General features: G+C 43.6%; 1 protein-coding gene across 4 annotated transcripts in view; it reads right to left on the minus strand.

Annotated features, from left to right (window-relative positions):
* MAPRE2 (microtubule associated protein RP/EB family member 2) overlaps positions 1-12,504 on the minus strand; it is a 158,916-nt gene that overhangs the window by 135,633 nt on the left and 10,779 nt on the right. The gene's annotated exons all lie outside the window — the stretch shown is intronic.

A 12,504-nucleotide genomic window follows, 5' to 3' on the forward strand; every position in this document is an offset into this window, starting at 1 on the left:
AACAGAGTAAAGAGTACATGGGAGAGAGCTCCATATCATTCCTTACAAGTACATGTTAATGCACAATGATCTAAAAATAAAAAGTTTAATTTAAAAAAGATTGGCCAGTAACTACAATTGAGGGGGAAGCTCTCTTATTTTCTTACCTTTTTAGAGAAGAACAAAAGCCCCCAAACAGTGGGCAAGATGGGGTTGGGAATTTGTCCCACTTCGCACAGATCCAAGAAAAAAGCTCCCCCACGGTTCTAGCATGCAGAAACCACTGCGAACAGTTCACTCCTGCCTACCTTAGAGTTCTCTATCATACCCCTTTTCCACATTAACCTTAATAAACTTTCATTTAAAGTCAAAGTATCGATACAAATACACTCAAAACCAGAACTAACTTCTAAGGAGTTTATTATGCTCTGCATTTTTGCAACGATCTCTCCTACCTTCAGGTTCAGGCGATCCAAGAATTTCCAACAATTCCCACCATTATTGGCTCAGGACTAGCATTTGATCCCCCACGGTTCTCGTAGATGACAAGGTAGGTGTTCTGTATTCTAAACCGGGTCACACTACAGAAGAGCACAACCGTAACCACCCCTACACAAGCATGAGCTTACAGGGTTTTCTTTTACGTTAGAAGAGACCACGTTGACTTCTACTCTTCCTATTTTAAGTGCTAGGCAGCTTCTCAGAAATGAGCCAGCCGCTGTCTCTTGGCCTTCTGGTTTTAACTGCAGAGAGCAGGTGTCTTTGTTAGAGTAAGAGTCACGACACAGCCAAACTCTTTAACAGAGCACATTCTCAGTTACTATAAAAGTCTATTTTCCTTCATCCTCTAGCAATTCCAAATCCTCTTTCTTTGAAGAAACTTGGAATTCTGGCATCCCATGTGTGGGGCATAGAGCATCTGTCCTAGCTTGAGAGTCCCCTCTAGAGACTGCTTCCATGTCTGGCCATATAGCCATAGGCACTTAAGAGGTATCAGAATTAAGAAGGGGTTGTGAAGACTTTCCAATCGTGCCCCACCATTGAAAGATCTGGCTCTTTCTTCAGTGCCCTGTATCTAACCAGTGAGGCTTCTGATCAGTGCAAGGTTAAAGCATTCTCTGCACAAAAGAGATGGGAGTCACAGCCTCTCCAGTTGCTCCTGGCTGTATTTTCTGGGAAGGGGACACTGCCGGGACATGAACTGAGGTTTTCCCCTCCAGAGAAGGGCCAAGTGATCTCTGGACCTTCAGAATGAGCTGTATCCTCAATTCCAAACTCCTGGGGCTGCTGTGAGATATCGAATCACTCCAGTTATAAATCACATGCTTTAGTGTGGGAGGTCCACAACTTTCTAGGAATAAAGCAGAATGTAAGCATTAACAGAAAGTCACAGACTATTAATCCTTAGGCTGATCCTACTCCATATTAGCCTTCTGAAGAGTCCTGCCTCCGCCAAGCACCACCTCAATTATTGGCCTCGGTTGGGTGGGTTGGACTCAGGGCCTTCCCCAGAGCAGCAGCAGGAGGTCAAGAGCCCGCCCAGTTCAACTATCTCAGGGGACCGAGAGGCATGACTGCCGGGAAGCACAGAACTGAGCACACACCAGGGAAACCAAAACCAAATGAGATTATCTGGCAAGTAAAGGAGGTCAAATTACACTGACTCTTGGGCACTGAGTGTGGTACAACACATTCCTCTCCTTAATCAAGGCAGACTACAAAATGACCCATATTGTATATTTAAGTGCTTTTGAAAAATTATAGCTGGCGGATAAAAGGATTTTGGTGGAATACATTAAGAACGGTAATGATGTTAAAACTTCTTTTGGTCGTGTGATTTAGGCTTCTATAAAAATAAAATATAATCCCCCCAAACGGTCTTAAGTCATAGCTATAATAAAATAGAAATTCAGTTCTTTTCATACAAATGGAGCCTCACCCCCTCTTAGAATCCTCCTTTATCCATCTGCTACTTCCCATGCGAACCAGGATTAAAATAATTTGAGAGTGCCCTTTCTATTCTAGAATAGACTACTCACAGTGCTCAAGGCATGAAAGTAAAATAAAAAAGACAGACCTGAGAAACTACATGAGAATGCCATATGTATTAATTCTGTGAAAGGTTCTTAATAATTACACGACTTCACTATCCTCTTATCTGTTTATAATCAGATACCCTTGAAAATAGTTGGAATGGAAGAACGGCTCCTTTCCTCACAAGTTGACTGCTAATAACAGGTAGCAGAACGTTCGTGAATAAAGAAAGTAGCACAGTGAATGGGATCAGATTCATTTTAAGAGCCCAGCATCCTAATTTTAGCCTTTGGGTTATAGTGGAAACTAAATCCTCCCTTTACATGTGTCCTGTCTTTATGGTCTTATTCTTTTGACCATCCAAAGAAGAGATACAATAACAAAGTAGAAGTATTGAATGGGTAACGGGAAATTTAATAAGACTTTGGCCATAGCAAGAAGGTTAGGATACCAGGTACGAAGGGTTGCTAAGACCTCTCTCAAAAGGTAGACAGCCATTGTCCACTTGTAGTGTTGTGTGGGAAGATCTTCAAACTAACATTTTCAGCAGTCTGTTAGAAGTATTAAGTGGATGGAAACTTCTTGAAATACTCAGGATTATTTGCTTAGCCTCTACCCCCCAGGTTTTCTGTTGGTGCTGGTGTGCATCCTATAATGCTCATGTAACTACCACCAACACTGTTTTGGTGGGGGGTCCTACTGTGGAGTTTTCTAGAGGAGACCCACTTACAAAATATTTGGGGGCTGGATCAGTAATCATTTAATGGGGAAATTTAGGCTGAGTTCCACTCATCTGGAATCTAGTGACACTCCAGAACAGAAGTACTGATTATGTTATCAGGGATCAAACTTGGGTGGGTGGGTTGTGGAGTGTAGGGAAACAAACCCCCATCTATTCTAAGAACTAAATGTGGGCCAAATACCCAACTTGAGATGTTTCCTAAAGCCTTTTCTTTCCACAATTATGCAGGTCTGTAACTCTTCCTGTTTTTTGTAGTCTATTGGTTTATTAACACGAATACGACATGCACATAAGCAGTCTGTTATTTTCTTCACTGGGCAGCCTGGCATTGGGATTGGGGACTGATGGCCAGCTGGGCTGCTCTTTCCACAAGGGCTCTGAGGTGCTTGCAGGAGACGATGTGAGCAATCTCTACACAGTAAGATTTGTTGCACATCAGCAGCACTTCAAGCTTCTTGATGTTGTGGACCAGAAACTTGGGGAAGGCACTGGAGAGCATGTGCTTGGTTTTCTTGTTGCTCCTGTAGTCAATGTCGGGCACAAGATCGGGCCCTTGAATCTTCTGTGTACCCTATTGTCAGTGCCTCTGGGTTTCCACCAACTGTGCTTAATTTTGACACCTCGGTCTGACTGGTGCCAGATGAACTTCTTGGCCCTCTTTTTACCAAACTTGGGCTTCACCAGAGGTCTGGGGGCGGCAGTGGTCCCAACCAGGAGCTGGCTTCCACCCCTGCAGGCAGCACCGGGGAAGAGGATGGCTCTCCATTTTGTAAAAATGTTTCACAGACATCATCTCACTCAGATCTTGAAATCTCAATTCTTTCTCCACAGGTTCACTGTGCTTGCCTTTTGGCTACTGCCTTTTGCTCCTTGATTTTTCTTCCTTAGAAACTCTCATTTGCTATGGAGTTGCAGAGCCCTCTAAATCAGCTTTTCCCCAGATGGTTCCCCTCACTCTCTGCCTTCCAAGGAGTCTTTTTAGACATTCCCTCCCGGTCATCTCCCTCCACCTCAAAGAAATTAAATACTACCGAATAGATTTTATCTGTTAGGGTAGAGCTTTAGACGTCCACAAACCACTGTAATATCTGATTTTTGTCCCCATTGAGAGGGCATGCTCCAATCCAATTGAACAAAAATATCACACAACGTCTCTGGGCTGAGAGGTAGGGATACAACCAGGAACCAGGTGGGCCCTGTCCTCCTACTGGGTTAGATACAAAACCCTTTTCTGCTTAACCCCTAAAAAGAGTCATCAATCACAGGAACTTATTGTAGGAGATCACACAGCTGATCAAGGACAGAGCTGGGACCCAAACTCTGGTCTTCCGAGTTTCAAATCACATGCTTTTCCTATGAATCTGTTCTGACCCATTCTCCTTTTTTTTCTCCCCTTAGCCCAGGCTTTCTTTGCATTTTAAAATTCAATTTCATATTTTTGGAGCAACAGAGCACCACGTTTCAATCTTCATAATTTTTTTATGCAGTTCCTAATCATTCATTTGTGTAACATTTATTGAACCCATGAGAACAGTTCCCGCTTACGTGCGGCTTCTATGTGTCAGGTGCGGTCCTAAGTGTGTTCCCTGAATCAGCTCATTTACTTCCCGCTGTAACATTCTGAGGGATGTGATTTCTTATTTTCATCTTACAGCTACATGGAGGCTTGTGGCAGGGCCAGGACTTGGGACCTCGTGAACATCACGTTACACACCTTTTATGTCCTAGGCACCCTGCTAGGTGCCGGGGCTCTAAAGGGTGAGAAATTTACAGTGCAGCCATCTAGGGGCTAATAGACACACTCATAACTATACCATGAGGCCGTGAATGCAAGCATATTGACAGGGAGGGTCAAGAACAAAAAGGAAAAATGTATGACTGCTGTTTCCTGGATGATCTGTAGGATTTGAAGGCCATTGTTTTCCTCATTCTGAAAATTAGAGAAAAAGAAGTATTTTCCTGCTCAGGTTCCTTTATGGCAGTGCTTTTCAGATTTCGAGTCAGCCAGGAATCTTAAAATTCAGATTATGATTCTATAGGCCTGGGGTGGGGTCTGAGATTCTGTCTTTCTAGAAACTTCTAGATGCTGCTGCTGGTCCAGGAACCACGCTCTGAGTTGCATAGAATCTGTTCTCAGAGCTCTTCCCACAATCTGTTATGTGCTGATCGGGGCTGCACTTAGATGGGCCATCCACTCAGACGATTCCAACTGATGTAAACTCATTTATAGCTCAGACCTTGTCACCAAAGATGGATCAAAGCAAAATTTAGGAGGTAAAGTCTATCCTTGGGACACATTTTTCCTTGCTCCACTGCTCCCCCCCAACATCCCTAATCCCCCAGTGGTCACGTACTCATCAAGAGTTTCAGGTCCTTAGAGAAAGTTCTCTACTTTCCAAGAGGATGTGTAGCTAATCAACTAATCTGTGCAAATGTGTTGGGGAGTGCTAATCACAACCATTTGTTATTTCTTCTCCTGCTGACCCAAATGGCTGGTTCTGGCTTTGGTTACACTGGTGCCCTCAATGAAGCCATGTTTATCTTCCCTTGCATAGGGAAGGGACTCAGCTGAATTTACTGCACATACATCCAGCGTGCTTGAGACACAGGAGGATGCTCAGGTGAGCTAAGTAGTCTCTCTAAAACAAAAAGGGAGCAAAAAAAACTTAAGTTTGCAGAAGCTAACTCTTTTGGTAACTCTAGTATACTTGAACTGTCATTTTGCCTAAAAGAATCAGGTTCAAAGTAGGTTTTGAGATTGCCAGCACTTTCTAACAACACTCCTGGACAAGTCACGACTTCTCCGGGTGCACTTGCATTCTTTTTTTTTTTTTTTTTTCTAACTTTTAATGTTTATTTTTGGCAGAGAGGGAGACACAGAATCTGAAGCAGGCACCCGGCTCTGAGCTGTCAGCACAGAGCTTGATGTGGGGTTTGAACTCACAAACCAAAAGGCCTGAAGTCAGATGCTTCACCAACTGAGCCACCCAGGTGCACCTCCCCCTTCCCCGCCTTTTTAAATTTTAACTTGCATATTCAAACTGAGGGAAAAGAAGCAACCATTCATGTCAGAATATTAAGAGTCCTCATCGGTGATGGGCTGTATACCAAAATGGACTTATCAACCCATTTTTTGAAACCCCATTCATCTTTCCATGGGAAATAGGAGGCTGTTACGATTGAATAGCTTTATGAACAAAAGGGAACTTTGAGGGCTACGTGGAGAATCCAACTCTCCTTTGTAAATCTGCCTGGTATAAAGGGCACTGGACCTGGAATAAATTCCCTGGGACTGAGGTTCTCCCCCTTATGTGAACTGTGCATATACCATTTAAACTCCAGGCTCCAGGGGCGCCTGGGTGGCTCAGTCGGTTGGGCGTCCGACTTCAGCTCAGGTCACGATCTCGCGGTCCGTGAGTTCGAGCCCCGCGTCGGGCTCTGGGCTGACGGCTCAGAGCCTGGGGCCTGTTTCCGATTCTGTGTCTCCCTCTCTCTCTGCCCCTCCCCCGTTCATGCTCTGTCTCTGTCTCAAAAATAAATACAACGTTAAAAAAAAATTTTTTTTAACTCCAGGCTCCAGTTTTTATAGTTTCCTGTCAAGTGCAGCTACTTAGAGTGTTTGTGCTACATAGAAGCATCCTTTACTGCAAATTTCTCTGTAAATGGGAAACACTCATGATCATCATCACTATTAAATAATTGAGTTTGAACCACATCTCGTCAATTGGATCTGAATATTAGTCACAGGATCAGGAAGTTGAAGTACAATCAACTATGGCAAAAACCAACGGCTTGGAAAGAATGGGAGAGAATGCCCATCTGAAGGGATCTTGTGGGTGTGGCCTTGAGCAGGACCCTCACTCACAATAGGTGAAGCCTCTTGTGCTGCCTCTTCTGTAGTCCGTGACCTCAGCAGGTTCCACGGCTTGACCACAGATCTATTAAGGTTGGCAGTGGAGGGAGAAAAAAAAAAAAAAAAAAAAGCAAAGAACAAAGCCGTCTTTTGATCACAAGTAGAACTTTCCCTGTTAGCTTTAGGTCAAATGCTAGTTAGATCAGGCCATTGTAGGGATTTCATGCTTCGCAGACATGACTGCACTGAATGCAGGGTTTTAAGATCCTTCTTTCTTTCAAATCTTTTCAAATCTTCCTAGAGAAGCTAGTTTTTCTGCCTTTTGGCTCCTCCCCATCCCACAAGGTGCTTCCTTTCTGCTCCCCATGGGGAGATCTACCGCACCCCCTGGTCTTCCCAGGAGCACAAGGTGCTGGAGAGCCAGGAGGAGGAGGGCCTCTTGTGTCTGCCTGTACTCTGGGGCAGCTCAGTACAACTCATTGCTGGACTGGATCAGTAGTCCCGCTTGTCCAGGTCTTCCCTGATCTCTAACAGGGTAAGATCTACGACCTGTGTATAGCTCAGCCCAGGCCCGCTGAGGGAGAGAGGACCAAATACTGACAACCAGGCGTGTGGGGAAAAGGGAGCTCAGCAGGCGATCTGAGTGGATGCTCTTTAAAATGTGCCTTCTCTGCCAGAAATCCCACCACTTTCCTATTTGGATCTACAATGGCCTCATACGTCAGAAGCTTAAATCCTACCACTACTTCTGCCCTGTTGCAATTTAAATAATTCACAGTGCTAACGTGCTATTGAAATGATTTATTTTCCTCATGTTTTGAAAAGCTCATGGGTTCTCTGAAGTACAGTTCCCATTACATTTCCTATTATAGTTCATTCTAAGAGATGGATTCACAGCTACCTTTTGGAGCGCTGGGATATCTTGTGGGGGAAGCAGAGGGAAAGGGAAGATACCCTCCTAATCGAGGAGGCTAGAGGTCACAAGTGAATTGAGTTATTTGCATTGCACCTGAAGCAGAGTTGGGACACAACCCATGTCCCCCCACAATCAATTTAAGTTGACTTGTTAATAAGAACAGTAAGAATGATGTGGTGTCTAACTTGCAAAGATTGTGTAAGCAGAGGAGAGGCCAGCATTCTTGGTCTTAACTCCCAACTCATGCTTATTTCTCTTTTGAAGATTTTGGTAGATATTACTGCTTCCTCTTTGAGTGTATTCTTTCTCTAAAACTTTAATTCTTCATCAATGGAATTTAACTTCCTCTTAGTTTTTTAAGCTCTTAGAGCCTCTGTTCCTGATCTTTAGGAGATAATTTTTTCAGATAGGGAAATCAAAGTATGAAAGTCTCCCCACGCCATACAAAAGTAACAATAACACAGTTATTAACTACTTAACTTTCAAAAACAAACTCCCCAGAATGTGAAAAACCAAAAAATACACGTGGCTTTTAGATTCTCTGAGCAACGCTGAAACCACGAAACCTCATACGAGTTGAGTGTTAAAGGTCTCTTTCCTTTGGGAGGGGCCACAAACCCCATGGGAAAATATGACTCAAAAGGACTTAGGCTTGAGGTCACAGTGTACAGAACACAATTGTTCTCCCCATCCTGCATGGCTCACCTGCGTCAGATTGCTCAACAAGGTACACTCTGAAGGTGTCAAATGACTCTTAAAAACCCCACCCAAGGTTCCCTGTCTGGGCGAAATTACGATGAATAGCATCACCAGACACGCAGATAAGCAGCTTAGGACAGAATAACAATGTAATACACTCTTCCACAAGAGAGGCCACACTCAGATGCACACTCAAGTTGGTGTCCATGGTGATGGGTCAGCACAGCGACAGGCTCCCAAAGGGGAAAAGAAGCCACACATTCTTCAATATAGTTATACTCCCCGTGGTCTATGGGGCTAATTGTGAGAGCCGCTGGTAAGCAGTACCAGGAGCCTCTGGTTCCTTTCAAATAAGACAAACAATAGCCTTGCAGGACAGACATTTCTTGTTTCTGGGTACTACTTGATTCCAAAGCCCTCATCCGTCTCCTGCTAATTCAAAACAGCAGCCTCCCGGGCTACAGTTTTAAAACCAGTATCTGGAAAAAAGAAAAAAAGGTCCTCAGGGTATCAGGGGTTCACTTTGAAAGTGGGGCTGGAGGAAAGGCAGGATGGTGGACAAGAGTTCTATCATGAGATTTTTTTGGATAACAGATTTTTTTTTTTAATGGAAAAGTGACTTACGGTAGGATTCACGATAAAACACATTGTAACATCTATCAGGATTCGAAATGATTTTGCAGCACTCCACCATTTACCTTTCCTAACACCTATGCGTATACTCCATCAGAGAACCATTATCTCTAGGTCTTACCAAACGCTTGCCAGGTTCCCTGCAGGTTCTGCCCCTGCAGGTTCCCTCAGAGATGTTGGTGTTTAACAAATACTAAATGCCTTAAACAAAAAAAGATGAAATTCCAACAGTGGCCTTTCTGGAGTTATTCACAGACACAGAAGCATTTCTCTCCCCTCAACCCCCAGTAAGTTTTCCATAGTCTTTACTATGCAACAAAAGACTCCCAAACATGAGCCAGTGACCCTGAGAGTCCTACCTAAATACCCACTTTCCCAGCACGGAAACAAAACTTCCACCTATCTCTTTTCACCTACAAAGCAGTGGGGTCAGAACATGACAAAACAACTCCAAATATTGAATGCTTACGTATCAATTATGCTCCACTCGGACCTGGGGGACGTAAAGATGAATACGAGTCCATCCCGACCGCCAACCAATTTATGTGCTGGGGAGGCCCATGTGTGGGGAATGAAAGGCAAACTGCAATGAGTCACCTGACCTATCCTGGATGGGTGGGGCTGTGGGAGGTGGGGAGAGGTAATGGCTAGGAGGTTAGGAAAGGCTTTCCAGAACAGCCTTTCTCAAATGTTAATCCAGAACACCTGAGAATCTTACTACAGTGCAGATTCCGATTGAGAATGTCTGGGGTGGAGCCCAAGCTTCAGCATTTGTAAGATGTTCCAGGTGATGCAACAGCCGCTGGTCCGGGGAGCACACTCTGGGTGGCAAGGACCTCGAGGAATGAACACCTGACATAAGACAAAGGCTGAGCTTGAGTTAACCAAGGAAAGACGCCTTGGGCAGAAAAACATTCCGAGACATTGAAGCTAGAAAGATCATGCTGGATGTGGGGAGCAACATTCAGCACGGTAAGGGAGAGGTTTATGTGAAACATTGTTGAGTGCGAATACAGTCAATAAAAGCTTTACACAAAAATGGGAAAAAAATATTTTTAATAGTTGAACGGTGGTGGTAAGATTAGGAGTGGTCCCCCTCTCGCCCCTCTCGCCCCTTCCTCATCGTTGTCAAACTCTCGCTCATGAATTTTGTGTGGCATTTATTAAAACAACCACAGAAGGATACATTCGTTTCTCTTCCATGTGCTGGTGAGGGGAATTCTGTACTGGGGTGTCTTTTGACAAAATGACCACGCGGCTTCCTCCAATCCGGGATTATGTGATGGGCTAAGATACACAGTTACTTAGTGAGTGATGGCAACGATTATGTAGTGACAAGGTTATGATCACTACAGAAAAAGCTGTGTTTTTGAAGGAATAATATTTTATAGAAGGAGTCAAGTAATTAAAAACATTGAAGCGTGTTTTTATAGTCCATCCGTAAAATTTCACCTGGGGAAAAAATGCGAGAGGAATTATATAGAATTTGGACAGAAGAAAAACACCAAGCGTTGTATCTTTTGACTTCACAGAGCAAAGAGTGGCATCCCGGTGAGGAATTCATTGCTTGGTGTCCCAGAGCACCTTGCTGTCACAGGAAAGGGGGAGAACTTTTAAGTTCCTGAGGGTCAGAAGGGAAGGTTGTGATTGCTAAGGATATATGGCCAAAAGCTATACGTCTCTAAGATACGTGCTCTGTGGTTCCATTCCCAGCGCATACATGGAACTCTTAAAATTAACATCACCTTTCTTCCAAATTAGGTGTGTTGCAGGAAACTACATATATAATATTTAGTCAACTGCCAGCCATACGTGAAGCTTACTAAACAAATCTACGTGTCACTCTACATATTATAGTCTTCATAAAGACTCACACATTGTGCGAGTCTTACAAGAATCCTGTGAGACAATGCCGGGCTCTAGTGTCTCAAGTTGACAGATGAGAAAACTTAACTGGAGGGGCATTGATGAAGGATGGTAAGTAACATCTCCAAAGACAACCAGTCAGCAGCAGAACTAGTTTTAAGCCTCAGGCCGTCCAATGTTCTTGCTGCAGTTCCAGAATTTTTGCTGTGACACAACCCTGTAACTTCTTTTTAAAAAATGTATTTATTTATCTTGAGAGAGAGAGAGAGAGCACAAGCAGGGAAGGGGCAGAGAGAGGGGGAGAGAGGGAGAATTCCAAGCACGCTCCACGCTGTCAGCGCAGAGCCTGTTGCGGGGCTCAAACTCACGAACTGCGAGATCATGACCTGCGCAGAAGTCAGATGCTTAACCGACGGAGCCACCCAGGTGCCTCCAGACCGCTGTAACTTCTTTTTTTTTTTTTATTTTTAAAAAAAAATTTTTTTTTTTCAACGTTCATTTATTTTTGGGACAGAGAGAGACAGAGCATGAACGGGGGAGGGGCAGAGAGAGAGGGAGACACAGAGTCGGAAACAGGCTCCAGGCTCTGAGCCATCAGCCCAGAGCCCGACGCGGGGCTCGAACTCACGGACCGCGAGATCGTGACCTGGCTGAAGTCGGACGCTCAACCGACTGCGCCACCCAGGCGCCCCAGACCGCTGTAACTTCTTAAAAAAACAAAAACAAAAAACAGGTGGGCAGGCAAAGGATGTGAGGATTTCGAACGTGAAAGGAATCAAAATCTATGGAACCTTTTCTCTGAGTTTTTAAAACTCAGAATTTCACAGACCAGTTTGGAGCTTGCCATAGGCTCAAATTGCATGCCCTCTGTTCAGTTTTGTTTTTTTTTTTTTTTTTTATGTTTATTTATTTTTGAGAGAGAGAGAGGCTGAGAGAGAGAATCCCAAGCAGGCTCCTCACTGTCAGCACAGAGAGCGACATGGGGCTCAGGCTCATGAATTGGGAGATCATGACTTGAACGGAAATCAAGAGTCAGACCCTTAACCCACTGAGCCACCCAGGCGCCCCGCCCTCTGTTCAGTTTTAAAGGAACCTAAGGATGTAAATATATAAACATGTGGTGCTGGCATATAATTATCCACTTAAAATATATGAAATGAAGAAACACAGATTTGCTGGTGACTTGAGGCCCAGGAAGTGTGTGCCACTTAATTTATGGGTTATTGATGAAAGACAAACCAGGGATGTTATTTATAACAGGCTGTCTGGTAAGTCCTTAGGTCTTTTTTTTTTTTTTGAATTTTTGAATTTTAAATTTTTAAAAATTTTCAGTAGGTTCCATGCCCAGTGTGGGGTTTGAACTCATGACCCTGAGATCAAGAATCATATGCTCTACTGACTGAACCAGCCAGGCATCCCATGAGAGTCTTTTTCATACTTATACTTGTCTTATTTTGTTAAATATGTAGATTATAAAACAATATTAGAAATGGTCATTTAGGATTCTCATAAGAAAACAGAAATATAATAATTGCATATCAAAGATATTTGATCAAAAGAAACTATTTCTTCTTAGGTGTTAAAAGGGAATTTTGTTAAGGATTATTTCAACACGGTATTAAATCAAAAGGCCAATTTATGTGTGAAAAAAGTGAATCCTCTGTTTCAGAGTTTCTCAAACTTTCATGTGCATGTGAATCACCTACAGATCTTGTTAACGTAAGGACTGGTTGCCAAGGTCTGGGGTCAGCCCGAATCCTGCATTTTAAGACACTCCTCTGG

The sequence above is a fragment of the Lynx canadensis genome, chromosome D3 (assembly GCF_007474595.2).
Source record: "Lynx canadensis isolate LIC74 chromosome D3, mLynCan4.pri.v2, whole genome shotgun sequence".
In the NCBI taxonomy this organism is placed as follows: Eukaryota; Metazoa; Chordata; class Mammalia; order Carnivora; family Felidae; genus Lynx; species Lynx canadensis.